Source organism: Musa acuminata, chromosome BXJ3-1 (assembly GCF_036884655.1).
Source record: "Musa acuminata AAA Group cultivar baxijiao chromosome BXJ3-1, Cavendish_Baxijiao_AAA, whole genome shotgun sequence".
NCBI lineage: Eukaryota > Viridiplantae > Streptophyta > Magnoliopsida > Zingiberales > Musaceae > Musa > Musa acuminata.
This window is the reverse complement of record NC_088349.1, coordinates 27,137,190-27,151,094: the sequence shown is the minus strand read 5'-3', so window position 1 is coordinate 27,151,094 and position 13,905 is coordinate 27,137,190. Positions and strand designations below refer to the sequence as shown.

General features: G+C 42.1%; 6 non-coding genes across 6 annotated transcripts; all 6 read right to left on the bottom strand.

The window, feature by feature from the left end:
- Window positions 1-3,227: 3,227 nt before the first annotated feature.
- Window positions 3,228-3,346, bottom strand: LOC135630026 (5S ribosomal RNA). The gene has a single exon (XR_010493585.1). It is a non-coding gene; the product is annotated as a 5S ribosomal RNA (ribosomal RNA).
- Window positions 3,347-3,695: 349 nt separating this feature from the next.
- Window positions 3,696-3,814, bottom strand: LOC135629976 (5S ribosomal RNA). Its single transcript, XR_010493536.1, has one exon. It is a non-coding gene; the product is annotated as a 5S ribosomal RNA (ribosomal RNA).
- Window positions 3,815-4,164: 350 nt separating this feature from the next.
- Window positions 4,165-4,283, bottom strand: LOC135630323 (5S ribosomal RNA). Its single transcript, XR_010493851.1, has one exon. It is a non-coding gene; the product is annotated as a 5S ribosomal RNA (ribosomal RNA).
- Window positions 4,284-4,631: 348 nt separating this feature from the next.
- LOC135629946 (5S ribosomal RNA) lies at window positions 4,632-4,750 on the bottom strand. The gene has a single exon (XR_010493508.1). It is a non-coding gene; the product is annotated as a 5S ribosomal RNA (ribosomal RNA).
- Window positions 4,751-5,100: 350 nt separating this feature from the next.
- LOC135629920 (5S ribosomal RNA) lies at window positions 5,101-5,219 on the bottom strand. Its single transcript, XR_010493481.1, has one exon. It is a non-coding gene; the product is annotated as a 5S ribosomal RNA (ribosomal RNA).
- A 349-nt stretch (window positions 5,220-5,568) lies between these two features.
- LOC135630002 (5S ribosomal RNA) lies at window positions 5,569-5,687 on the bottom strand. Its single transcript, XR_010493561.1, has one exon. It is a non-coding gene; the product is annotated as a 5S ribosomal RNA (ribosomal RNA).
- Window positions 5,688-13,905: the final 8,218 nt, after the last annotated feature.

Genomic DNA, 13,905 nt, shown 5'->3' with positions numbered 1-13,905 from the left:
AGTTTCAACTTTACGCAGGTCTGATAGAGTATCCCATCCTCCTGAGAGATATGTGGGACATATTAGAGCAGAGGATGTAGAGGATATTGATCCTCAGACCTACGAGGAGGCTATTATGAGTATAGACTCCGGGAAGTGGAAAGAAGCCATGAATTCTGAGATGGATTCTATGTACTCCAATAAGGTTTGGAACCTAGTTGATGCACCCGAAGGTATTGTACCCATCGATTGCAAGTGGATCTTTAAGAAAAAGATCGGAGTAGATGGAAAGGTAGAGACCTATAAAGCAAGGCTAGTGGCTAAGGGGTATCGTCAAAGGCAAGGTGTTGACTACGACGAAACTTTCTCACCCGTAGCAATGCTAAAATCCATCAGAATTCTATTGGCTATTGCATCACACTATGATTATGAGATCTGGCAGATGGATGTGAAAACCGCATTCCTCAACGGGAACCTGGAGGAGGAGGTGTATATGATGCAACCTGAGGGATTCGTGTCCAAGAACTGCCCAGATAAGGTGTGTAGGTTGCTTAGATCCATTTATGGACTAAAGCAAGCTTCCCGAAGTTGGAACATAAGATTTGATGAGGCAATCAGATCTTATAACTTCGTTAAGAACGAAGATGAGCCTTGTGTATACAGAAAGGTAAGTGGGAGCGCTATTAGTTTTTTGGTGTTATATGTGGATGACATCCTCATCATTGGGAATGACATAGGAATGCTATCCACAATAAAGGCTTGGTTATCTAGACACTTCTCCATGAAGGACTTAGGAGAAGCATCTTATATCTTGGGGATTAGAATCTATAGAGATAGATCCAAAAGGATGCTTGGCTTGTCCCAGTCCAGGTACATAGAAACTATTGTCAAAAGGTTTGGCATGGAAAATTCCAAAAGAGGTCTCATACCGATGAGACATGGGATATCACTTTCTACGAGTATGTCCCCAAAGACTCCAGAAGAAAGGGCGAACATGGATATGATACCTTATGCCTCAGCAATAGGGTCTATCATGTATGCCATGCTATGTACTAGGCCTGATATAGCGCATGCTCTGAGTGTCACGAGCAGGTATCAGGCGGATCCAGGCTTGGAGCACTGGAAAGCAGTAAAGTGTATCCTTAAGTACTTGAGAAGGACTAAGGATCTTTTACTAGTATATGGAGGTAATAGCCTTAAGGTTGAAGGCTACACTGACTCAAGTTTTCAGTCTGATGTCGATGATAGCAAGTCGAATTCAGGGTATGTGTACACCTTGAATGGAGGAGCAGTGTGCTGGAAGAGTTCCAAGCAAGATACCACTGCTGACTCGACCACAGAGGCGGAGTACATTGCTGCATCAGATGCAGCAAAGGAGGGAGTCTGGTTGAAGAAGTTCATCACAGATTTGGGAGTCGTGCCAGATAGTGAGGAGCCGATTTCCCTATATTGCGACAATAACGGGGCAATTGCTCAAGCAAAGGAACCTAGGTCTCATCAGAAATCTAAGCATGTTCTGAGGAGGTTCCACCTTATCAGAGAGATCGTGACCCGAGGAGATGTAGCAGTGGAAAGAGTTCCATCCGAAGATAACATTGCAGATCCACTAACAAAGCCATTGTCTCAGATTGTCTTTGAGCGTCACAGGGGTCTGATGGGGATCAGACACATAGGTGATTGGCTTTAGGTCAAGTGGGAGATTGCTAGTCATAAGTGCCCAGCAAGCCAATCACGTGAGTGATGGCACGTGTGACTTGATACAGAATCTTTTTGCTTATTATATTTTGGCGTATATCACTTTATAACTATTGTATAAATGCATATATATTGTGATGTCCTTGGATTTGTGCAATGGGAATCGGATCGTGATGAGATCACGATAATGAGATCGATTCACCTTTAAACACATATCCTAAATAATCCCGGTCATAGGTTACTCGAGAGGGACATCGTGATAACCGGATAGACTGGTGTGCTGTATACCCGTCCATATGATGGATGCAGCTGGTCTCATAGCTGCTCGTGTAGGGACACTAGGGATACAGTACAGGTGCTCATTGGAGAATGAGTTCACTGATTGATCCGCTTACGGAATGCTGGATGGTTGATGATGCCTTATTGTCAGACAACGATTCCGTAGTCCTAGTGGTGTATCTGGTTCTTAGACTTGAGACACCAAGGATGTCCTGTATGAGTGCTCCACTCTTTGATACCAGACTTATAGGTTTGGCTGTTCCCAGATCTAGTACAGCTGGTCATTGGGAGTGGTAGTCGACCTTACGAGGGCTATTGAGTGTCGATAGAGGATCATCCACTCTCGGTATCATGAGAAGAATATCCCATGTGTTCTTGCTCAGACAAATCCCTGGCCAGGGTCATTCGGGTTGAGAGAGAAAGAGTTCTCCGGGAGAATCCGATTAGAGCGAGACTCGAGTAGAAACCGTATGGGTCTGACAGCACCATGCTCGATATACGGTCTCTGGGATATTAGATGGATGAGGGACTATAGGTACATGGTAACTGAGGACAGACAGGTCCAATGGATTGGATTCCCCTGTATCGTCTGGGGACTACGGCGTAGTGGCCTAGTACTTCCGTAGTCGATGAGTCGAGTGAATTATTACAGAGATAATAATTCACTTAGTTAGAAGGAGTTCTGACAGGTATGACTCACGGCCAGCTCGATATTGGGCCTAGAGGGTCACACACATATGGTAGGCATTGCGATGAGTAGAGGTTCGGATATGAGATATCCGACGGAGCCCTTGTCTTATTGGATGCAGATCCAATACCCACTAGGGAAAGGACCCATTAGGGTTTTGACACGGGATCTCTATAAATAGGAGGGATTCACAGCCTCATAGGCTAGAGTCTTTGCTTGCCCTTCCTATTCTCCTCTCCCTCTCCACCTCAGAGTAGGCCTGGAGTTTTGAGGAGCGTCGTCGCAACCCTACTGTGTGGATCACCGCTAGAGAGGAGGACGCTTGACCTCCTTCACCCTCTCCTAAGGATCTGCAAGGAAACAGGGATATACGATCTCCCTAGGTAACACAATCTCTATACGCAGTTTTGTGTTTTTGCGGATTTTGCGCACCAATCTTCGCACGACGATGAACATCTTTTAGGGAATCAGGGATTTTTGTTTTCTTGTTCTTCCGCTGCGCATATGATGTCGCCCCCCTATGATTTCCCAACAACAATCACCTCAGAGGTCTATGGGAGATGTTATGTATATCGGGATGCAAAAAGGATTGCAATACGAGGACTTCCCAAGGGGTCACCAATCCTAGTACTACTCTCGCCCAAGCACTGTTAACTTTGGAGTTCTGATGGGATTCAGTGCTTTTTTGCTGGTATGATCACACTCATTTTGCGTGCATCCTCAATCGCCTATGTGGACGTCACGGCCGATGCATCAACGTTCGGAGCCTCTTGCGCGCACGAAACCGTCGACGCTTTCTCGAACGATCACGAAATCCCTATTGCAAGCTCTCTCTGAGCACTAGCCCAACGAATGCGTATCGGTCATGGAAAGCACATGCCAAAACCATCGTCACTTTCTAGAACGATCTCGGAATCGCTATTGCGGCCCCAGTCCGGAAAGCTCTCTCCGAGCCCTACGATACTGATAGCGTAGCAGTCACGGCAAATTTCGAGCCCCAAAACAATCGCCTCAGAGGTCTATTGGAGATGTTTCATATATCGGGATGCAAAAAGGTTTGCAACACGAGGACTTCCCAAGGGGTCACCCATCCTAATACTACTCTTGCCCAAGCAAGCTTAACTTCGGAGTTCTGATGGGATTCAGTGCTTTTTTGCTGGTATGATCGCACTCGTTTTGTGTGCATCCTCCCTCGCCTAGGTGGACATCGCGGCCAGCGCATCAACATTCGAAGCCTCTTATGCGTCACGACAACGTCGACGCTTTCTCGATCAATCACGGAATCGCTATTGCATGCACTCTCTGAGCCCTAGCCCAACGACTGCGTATCGATCACGGCAAGCGTGTATAGAAACCATCGGCACATTATGGAACGATCTCGGAATCGTTATTGCGACCCCAATCCGGAGAGCTTTGTCCGAGCCCCACGATACTGATTGCATATTGGCCACGGCAAATTCTGAGCCCCAAATCAATCGCCTCGGAGGTCTACGGGAGATGTTTTATATCTCGGGACGCAAAATGGAGTGCAACACGAGGACTTCCCAAGGGGTCCCCCATCATAGTACTACTCTCGCCCAAGCACGCTTAACTTCGGAGTTCTGTTGGGATCCGATGCTTTAGTGCTGGTATGATCGCACCCATTTCACGTGCTTCGTCCCCCGCCTATGTGCACATCGCGGCCGGCGCATCAACGTCCGGAGCCTCTTGCGCGTCACGAAACTGTCGTCGCTTTCTCTAACGATCACGAAATCCCAATTGCAAGCTCTCTCCGAGCCCTAGCCCAACAAGTGTGTATCAGTTACGGCAAACGCGTGCCAAAACCATCGTCACTTTCTAGAACGATCTCAGAATCGCTATTGCGACCCCAATCTGGAAAGCTCTCTTCTAGCCCCACGATACTGACTGTGTAGCGGTCAGGCAAATTTCGAGCCCAAAACAATTGCCTCGAAGGTCTAAGGGAGATGTTTTATATCTCGGGACACAAAAAGGAGTGCAACACAAGGACTTCCCAGGGGGTACCCCATCATAGTACTACTCTCGCCCAAGCACGCTTAACTTTGGAGTTCTGTTGGGATCCGGTGTTTTAGTGCGAGTATGATCGCATCCATTTCGCGTGCTTCGTCACTCGCCTATGTGCACGTCACGGCCGGCGCATCAACGTCTGGAGCCTCTTGCGCGTCACGAAACCGTCGTCGCTTTCTCGAACGATCAGGAAATCCCAATTGCAAGCTCTCTCCGAGCCCTAGCCCAACCACTACGTATTGGTCATGGCAAGCGCGCCCCGAAACCATCGGCACTTTCTAGAACGATCTCGGAATCGCTATTACGATCCCAATCCGGAAAGCTCTCTCCGAGCCGCACGATACTGACTGCGTAGCGGTCATGACAAATTTCGAGCCCCAAAACAATCACCTCGGAGGTCTACGGGAGATGTTTCGTATCTCGGGACGCAAAAAGGAGTGCAACACGAGGACTTCCTAAGGGATCACCCATCCTAGTACTACTCTCGCCCAAGCAGGCTTAACTTCGGAGTTTTGTTGGGATCCGGTGCTTTAGTGCTGGTATGATCGCACTCGTTTCGCGTGCTTCGTCCCTCGCCTATTGCATGTCGCGGTCGGTGCATCAATGTCCGGAGCCTCTTGTGCATCACGAAACCATCGGCACTTTCTCGAATGATCACGAAATCCCTATTGCAAGCTCTCTCCGAGCACTAGCCCAACGACTGCGTATCGGTCACGGCAAGTGCGCGCCGAAACCATCGGCACTTTCTAGAACGATCTCGGAATCACTATTGCAATCCCAATCCCGAAAGCTCTCTCCGAGTCCCACGATACTGAAAGCGTAGCGATCACAGCAAATTTTGAGCCCCAAAACAATTGCCTCGGAGGTCTATGGGAGATGTTTCATATCTCGGGAAGCAAAATGGAGTGCAACACGAGGACTTCCCAGGGGGTCAACCATCCTAGTTCTACTCTCGCCTAAGCATGCTTAACTTTGGAGTTCTGATAGGATCCGGTGCTTTAGTGCTGGTATGATCGCACTCATTTCGCATGCTTCGTCCCTCACCTATGTGCACTTCGCGGTTGGCGCATCAATGTTAGGAGCCTCTTACGCGTCACGAAACCGTCGGCGCTTTCTCGAACGATCATGAAATCCCTATTGCAAGCTCTCTCTGAGCCCTAGCTCAATGACTGTGTATCGGTCACGGCAAGTGCGCGTCGAAACCATCGGCACTATCTGGAACGATCTCGGAATCGCTATTGTGACCCCAATCTGGAAAGCTCTGTCCGAGCCCCACGATACTGACTGCGTAGTGGCCATGGCAATTTCTGAGTCCCAAAACAATCGCCTCAGAGGTCTACGGTAAAGGTTTTCGTATCTCGAGATGCAAAAAGGAGTGCAACACATGGAATTCCCAGGGGGTCACCCATCCTAGTACTACTCTCGCCCCCGTTTCATTTGCTTCGTCCTTGCCAATGTAAACGTCGCGGCCGGTGCATCAACGTTCGGAGCCTCTTATGCGTCAAGAAACCGTCGGCGCTTTCTTGATCGATCATGGAATCGCTATTGCAAGCACTCTCCAAGCCCTAGTCCAATGACTACGTATCGGTCACGGCAAGCGTGCGCCGAAACTGACTGCGTAGCGGTCACGGCAAATTCCGAGCCCCAAAACCATCGCCTCGTGTCACGCCCCTCAAAATATCCATGATATTAAAATTTTCAACACAAACCAATCCAGGATCCAAACTAACATTTGAGGACACTGAAAAACATTCTATCAAATTCACATCTATAAAACCTGTGCAGTTTATAATCATATATCACGTCACCCGATAATTCATATTTATGGCAACCCAAGCCAACTTAACAAACATGAACAACATTTATAAATCCATAAGCTAAGTAATTTATACAATCAAAACTCCAACCATTTACCACAAGTTCATATCATCGTAAACTAGACTTAACATTCCGAAATTCCAAATAAGAGAGATCTTCTAACACTTTTACACAGTATATCCATTTCGATTCATCGATAACATTTCATTACATACAAAATATGCTTATACAACAATAACATAATAACCAACAAGACTTGCCCATAATTCAGAATAGCTCTCCACTACCTCAGCCCAATTTAAACATATCAAAGAGTGACAAGCTGACCTAAAAGATTTATATAACAACGGAGTGAGCTAAAAACAGCTCAGCAAGTAACAAAATCATATATAGCATGAGAAGGGACGGTTTCAAACAAACAAGATATCACAATGCAAGACAGAATCCAAGAGATTCAAGGATATCATCTCATTAGATACAAAATCGCAAATGTCATTTCATTCATAACATATTTGGTTTATAACAAATGGAGCATAGAGTAATTGGAGCATATCAATAGCGTACGAGATGTTCCGGAGCATATCAATGACAAATGGAATATTTCGGAACATATCAATAGTATATGAAGCATTTTGAAGTATATCAATGGCATAGGAAACATTTTGGAGCATATCAATACAAAATACGAAACAGAAGCTCAGACGTCGTACCCTAGCATAGTGCATGTGAAATTTAACTCAGTGGTGGCTCCACGCCGTGATGAGTTCTCGACTCCATCCATGGGTAGCCCTTTCCTACTCGAGCCCTCTCACCCTGCCCAAGTGCTAGGTCGGCTCTAAATTTCATATCAAACAGATAGATAGTGAAGTAGGATTCCAAACATAATATGGTCCATCCATTTCTGAATGACCACCAAACATAATCTAGAGCATCGTGGGCTCTAAGCACATACCCTTTACCATTTCTGGGAAAGGTCCAAATAATCCCACAAACACCATAGTACAAAAGGGTATTATGAACAATAAATTGGGACATATCGGAAACACATGCTGAACAACGGAATGCATGTGTCTATATGAAACATTACGATACAAACATGAAGTTTACATAACAGATTTAGGTATCCAAATACATGTAGGACAAGAGCATACAAGAATTCAAAGCAGTAATATAAAGATCAATTGAATAAGAAAGCCAAAGGATATCGATTTCCAACGGAATGAAACCAGAATATGCGAAATCGACCAAAGCTCGATTTCTGGCAGAATTCAAGAGGCACATTGAATAAATGATTCAAACCATCAATCGTACTCCAATTTACTTAGAAATATATTGTGGAAAGATATTTCAATCTATTTTCAGATAAAACAAGTCTCCTATGAATCGAAGTTTCCAACAAAGAGTTACAATTGATTTAGTAACCAAAGGTCAGAAAACAAAATCATTGTTTTGCATAATCCAAATGGTCGGATTCAATAGATAACTGAGCAGACATTTGGATGTTAGGATCGGAGCGGCACTAAGAGGGGGGGTGAATTAGTGCAGCGGATTAAAACTTCGATTTTAATCAAAATCTTTCGTACGTTAAGAACGAAACTTGAGAAATTTAACTTGAAGGCGTATTCTTGAAGTTGCGCAGCAAGAGTAATAAGGAACTAAAGCAGTAAGAAGATTTGCAGTAATGTAAATGACAATAATAAAAAGCAAACCGGAGATTACGCCGATTTTTAGAGTGGTTCGGTCAAATGACCTACTCCACTTGCGAGGCCCCTCTTCGATGAGGCTCCCACCTTCCACTAGCAAGTCTCTTGAAATGGAAGGGTAAACACCCCTCTTACAACCTTTTACAAGCAGCTCAACCTCTTACAAATTTTCAATAAGAAAGGAGGAGGAGAACTCTCTAGCAAATTGAAAACAAGACTTGCTAAGACTTTCTAAGACTTTTCTTTCAATCAAAATGCTTTTCAAAAGTTGTAACCTCAGCTGAGACTTGAGGGGTATTTATAGGCCTCAAGAGGATTCAAATTTTGGGCTCCAAAATTTGAATTCTCTTAGGGTTCCCGGTGCTGGCGGTTCCACCGCCCAGCTAGGTGGTGCCACCGCCCAGCGCTCGGGTGCTGGGCGGTTTCACCGCCCAGCCAGGCGGTGCCACCGCCTGGCTTTCCGATTCATTGGTTTGGCTTAATTTTAGCCCAAACCAAATTTGACTTTGGGCCCAGTTGGCCCCTAACCAGGATATAGGATTATCTCTTAATCCTAATCCTAATTACAGGTGAACTACAAAACACAAAAAAAACATCCTAAGCAAGTTTTTTTTTTTTAACCGTGAACGTCGAGTCTTGTTCCGGCGAGCTTTCCGACGAACTTCTTCCGACGGACTCCCTGCAAGCTCCCAATCTTTGTGATGACTTTAACGAGTAGCCGAGCCTTCTCGTTGATCTCCGCGAGCCTCCGACGATTTCTTCGGCGAACTTGTGACACGTTCCCGATTTCTTCTTGGTTGGTTCCGGCAGCATCTCCGATGATTCTTCGGTCTCTTAAACGTCCATCGAGCTCGACTCCGGTATCCTTGCTTTATGTTTTCTGGTTATCGTAGTTAATCCTGCATACTTAACTCAATAATATGGATTAGATCAATTAACCCACCAATTGATTATATCATCAAAATCCGAGATTCAACAATCTCCCCCTTTTTGATGATGACAATCAATTGATGACAGAGTTAAACATAACTCCCCCTATCTATATGCCATATTATGAGAAGATAAAAAAAAACACTTGAATTCCATCCCATTGGATTCAAGCATAACCCGATAAGTTCTAATTGTAGAACTTTATCGTTATCCTCATTAAACAATAGTAAGTACGAAACTTTGATGAAAATCATAAGTTAAATGATACGGGACGAATTTTGCTACGACAGAAGATAAAGATTTTCAATATAAATTTCATGATATCAATCTTGTGATATTTTCAAGGATTTGCAAGTCATATAAGACATTCATATCACACAAGTTTTTGTAATTCATATTAGTCATGCTATCGTTCTGGTGTAAGTCATCACTTCTCCGCCTTTGTCATTAACAAAAAGGGACAAGCCAGCTAATTGATGATCATAGAAAAAGGTTTAGCATTTATCAAATTTCATCATTCAAATTTGCCAGAAATAGTTTATCCAAAAGACATCATCATCTATGCAGATTAAGACAGTAGTTATCTAAAGGAAAGATCAGTTATCGTACAATCGATGACAAACATGAACTTGTTTTTAAAAGCAAACAGAACAGAATAAAAAGATACATCAATTTAATCCTTAGGAGGTAATCCACAGTGCTGATACATGATATCTATTTTTTCATTCATCTGTCGTAGTGTCTTCAAAATTTCAACTTGTTGATTCTGAATTTGTTCTTGCTGTGATTTGATCTGAGATAGCTCCGCCATAATGATATCTTCAGTGGAGGAAACAGGAGCTGAAGGTGCTGCTCCAAAGGGACTAGGAGGAGGAGATTCATTTCCCATAAGAATTGGTGTTTCGGGTTGTTCTATTGGTGTAGGAATTGGATCCGTCCTTCTAGGCTGCCTAACCCATATGCCATTGCTAAAAGTGCACCTAAGTTTTTTCAGCAGGTTTTTATTTATTATGTTATATCGATCATTTTGAATAGATTCTTCATCGGGTGGAATGCAAATGTCATAGGCATGAAGAATTCTAGTGATTAACCTCCCATATGGTAATATAGTATCTTTAGTCATAATTTCCTGCATGTGTTGGCGAATCAAGTACCCAAAACAATTATGCTGACCGGTCATAATCCAATACATGGTTCCTATCTCTATTTGACTTACTTTGTCAAGATGAAATTATTTGGGGAATATGATGCTTGTGATAATGTGATGAAGAATTTTAGAGTTGAAAGGCATTAAGAGTTCATAGCTCTTGGGTAGGAAGTCAAGGTTTGGATTTGCAAAAATTGTTTTCACGGCTTCGGAATAGGTTGCTCCTATTTTTTTGACGTCCCATTTACCTTTAAAATAACATCCCCTATCTTTTTCAGTTATGCCAATTAGCTCACAAATGGTGCTGTCAAATATTCTAATGGGTGTTCCTAGAATGTAAGTGCTTAGGCTATCATTGTCTTCATATAGGTTGGCATAGAACAATCTCACTAACCGTGGATAGATTGGTTCATCTATTTGTAGTAGAGGTAGAGCTTCTAGGTGTGCAAACCACCTAATGGGTTCTAAGTCCTCTAGTTCATCCAAATCAACGTATTTTCCCTTATGAACACATCGTGTTTCAAATTTTGGAAAGCTAAGGGCTACCTCTTTTGATCTAAAAAGGTCATGGTTATATGAATCTCCTTCAATCCTTATTCCTTTTGATCTCTTAGGAGCCATTTTCTAGACAACATGATGATGAAATTGTAAAAAATAAGCAAGAGAAAGAGAAAAGAAAAGAGGGATTTCAAGTGTTACCTCGTGGAGATTATGTTGAGAGATGGAAAGCTTGGACCACCAAGAATCCTTCTCCAATGTTTCTAAGAATTAGAATGAGGTTTAGAGGGAATGGGAGAGGGTTTTGAGAGGTCTTTCTTCGGGTTGGGGGCAGTGTCACCGCCTGCCCTAACCCCTCGGGTTAAAAGGGTGACTCGGTCGGTGTCACCGCCAAACTGGTCGGTGTCACCGCCTGGCGCCCGAGCGTCAGTCGGTGCAACCGCCGGATTTGGCGGTGCCACCGCTGGCATCACGCGGAGGAAAGAAAGAAAGAAAAAAAAAATTTTTCTTCCTTCCTTTTGTTTAGCTTCTTCCCTCAAGATCATAATTTATACTTTAATGGATCATTTTGAATTGAAGAAGGAAGAATTCAAATTCATAAACGAAGGGAAAAGAACGAGTCCTTTTTGTGAAGTTCATTTTAGGGACAATTTAGCATGCCTAATTCCCTTTGTATGAATTCAAATTGGTCTTCATTCAAGGCTTTTGTAAATATATCTGCTAATTGATGCTTTGTGTCAATGAATTCTAGAACAACATAATTGTTAAGAACATGATTGCGTATGAAATGATGCCTAACGTCGATGTGCTTAGTTCTAGAGTGCTGAATTGGATTTTTAGTAAGGCATATGGCACTAGTATTATCGCATTTTATGGGAATATTTTTAAGGTGAATTCCATAGTCTTCTAATGTATTTTTCATCCAAATTACTTGTGCACAACATGCACTTGCAGCAATGTATTCGGCTTCCGCCGTAGATAGTGCGACTGAATTTTGTTTCTTGGAAGTCTAAGAAACAAGTGCATGTCCTAAAAATTGGCATGTTCCGGATGTACTTTTTCTATCTATCCTGCATCCGCCAAAATCGGCATCTGCATAAGCTATTAGATCGAATTTTTTAGATTTTGGATACCACAATCCTAAATTTGGAGTTCCTTTAAGATATCTAAATATTCTTTTAACACTCTTAAGATGACATAATTTAGGATTAGATTGAAACCTAGCGCAAAGTCCTACACTAAACATAATATCCGGTCTAGTCGCAGTGAGGTAGAGTAGACTACCTATCATTCCCCTATATGTTTTTTGATCAAAACTTTCACCATTTTCATCCATATCTAACTTAGTCGCAGTACTCATAGGGGTGTTTATTGCTTTTGAACTATCCATGTTAAATCGTTTTAACAATTCTAATGTATATTTGGATTGGTTAAGAAATATACCATCACTAAGTTATTTGATTTGTAATCCCAAAAAGAAAGTTAATTCACCCATTAAACTCATTTCAAATTCAAGACTCATACATTTGGCAAATGATTCACATAGTGATTCATCCGAAGAGCCAAACACAATATCGTCAACATAAATTTGCACAATAAGAAAATTATTTTCAAAATGTTTAATAAACAATGTAGTATCAACCTTGCCTTTGGTAAAATTATTTAAAATAAGAAAGGAACTAAGCCTTTCATACCAAGCTCTAGGAGCTTGTTTTAAGCCATAGAGAGCTTTAGTCAATTTGAATACATGATTAGGAAGAAGAGAATTTTCAAATCCAGGAGGTTGTTCGACAAATACTTCTTCGGAAATAAAGCCATTCAAGAAAGCAATTTTAACATCCATTTGAAATAGTTTAAAATTATTACTACTAGCATAGGCAAGGAGCATCCTTATGGCTTCTAATCGAGCCACGGGAGCGAAGGTTTCTTCGTAATCGATACCTTCTTCTTGGTTGAAACCTTTGGCCACTAATCTAGCCTTGTTTCTAACCACGATACCATTTTCGTCTTGCTTGTTTCTAAAGACCCACTTAGTACCTATGACTAAGTGGTCACTTGGTCTAGGAACAAGCTTCCATACCTCATTCCTCTCAAATTGGTTCAATTCTTCTTGCATTGCAATGATCCAAAAATCATCTTTTAAGGCTTCGTCAATGCATTTAGGTTCAATTTGAGAAAGGAAAGCGGCGTTAGCACAGAAATTTTTGAAAGAAGAACGAGTTTGAACCCCTTTTGATGTATCTCCTATAATTTGCTCTTTTGGATGAGCATCTACATACTTCCATTCTTTTGGTAAAGAAATTTTGGAAGAAGATGCATTCAAATGGCTATTTTGAGGAGAGGGTTCATTTAAATTCAAATTATCAAAACCAAGATCATCATCAAAATCATTTTTCTTTAAATCGGAAATTTCATTAAAAACTACATGAATAGACTCTTCAATTACTAAAGTTCTTTTATTAAAAACCCGAAAAGCTTTAGAAACGGAAGAGTAACCAAGAAAGATGCCTTCATCGGATTTAGCATCAAATTTTCCTAAAGCATCCCTTTCATTTAAAATAAAGCATTTACAACCAAAAACTTTAAAATAGGAGATGTTTGGTTTTTTGTTATTCCATAATTCATAGGGAGTTTTGGATAAGGATGGTCTTATTAGAACTCTATTCATGATGTAGCAAGCCGTATTTACGGCTTCGGCCCAAAAGTACTTAGATAAACTATGTTCATTCAACATAGTTCTTGCCATTTCTTATAGGTTTCTATTTTTCCTTTCAACTACTCCATTTTGTTGAGGATTTCTTGGAGTTGAGAAGTTGTGATTGTACCCATTACTTTCGCAAAAATTTTGAAAGTCACGATTTTGGAATTCACCACCGTGATCACTCCGAATTGATGAAATCATGAAGCCTTTTTCATTTTGAGTGAGTTTACAAAATTTAGAGAAACACTTGAAGCAATCACTTTTGTGAGCTAAGAAATAGGTCCAAGTGTATCTAGAGTAGTCATCCACAATCACAAAAGCATATTTGCTTCCACCTAGACTTGTTGTATCAATTGGTCCAAATAAGTCCAAATGGATCAATTGTAATGGTCTAGTAGTGCTAATTTGATTTTTTGGTTTGAAGCTTGTTTTTATTTGTTTG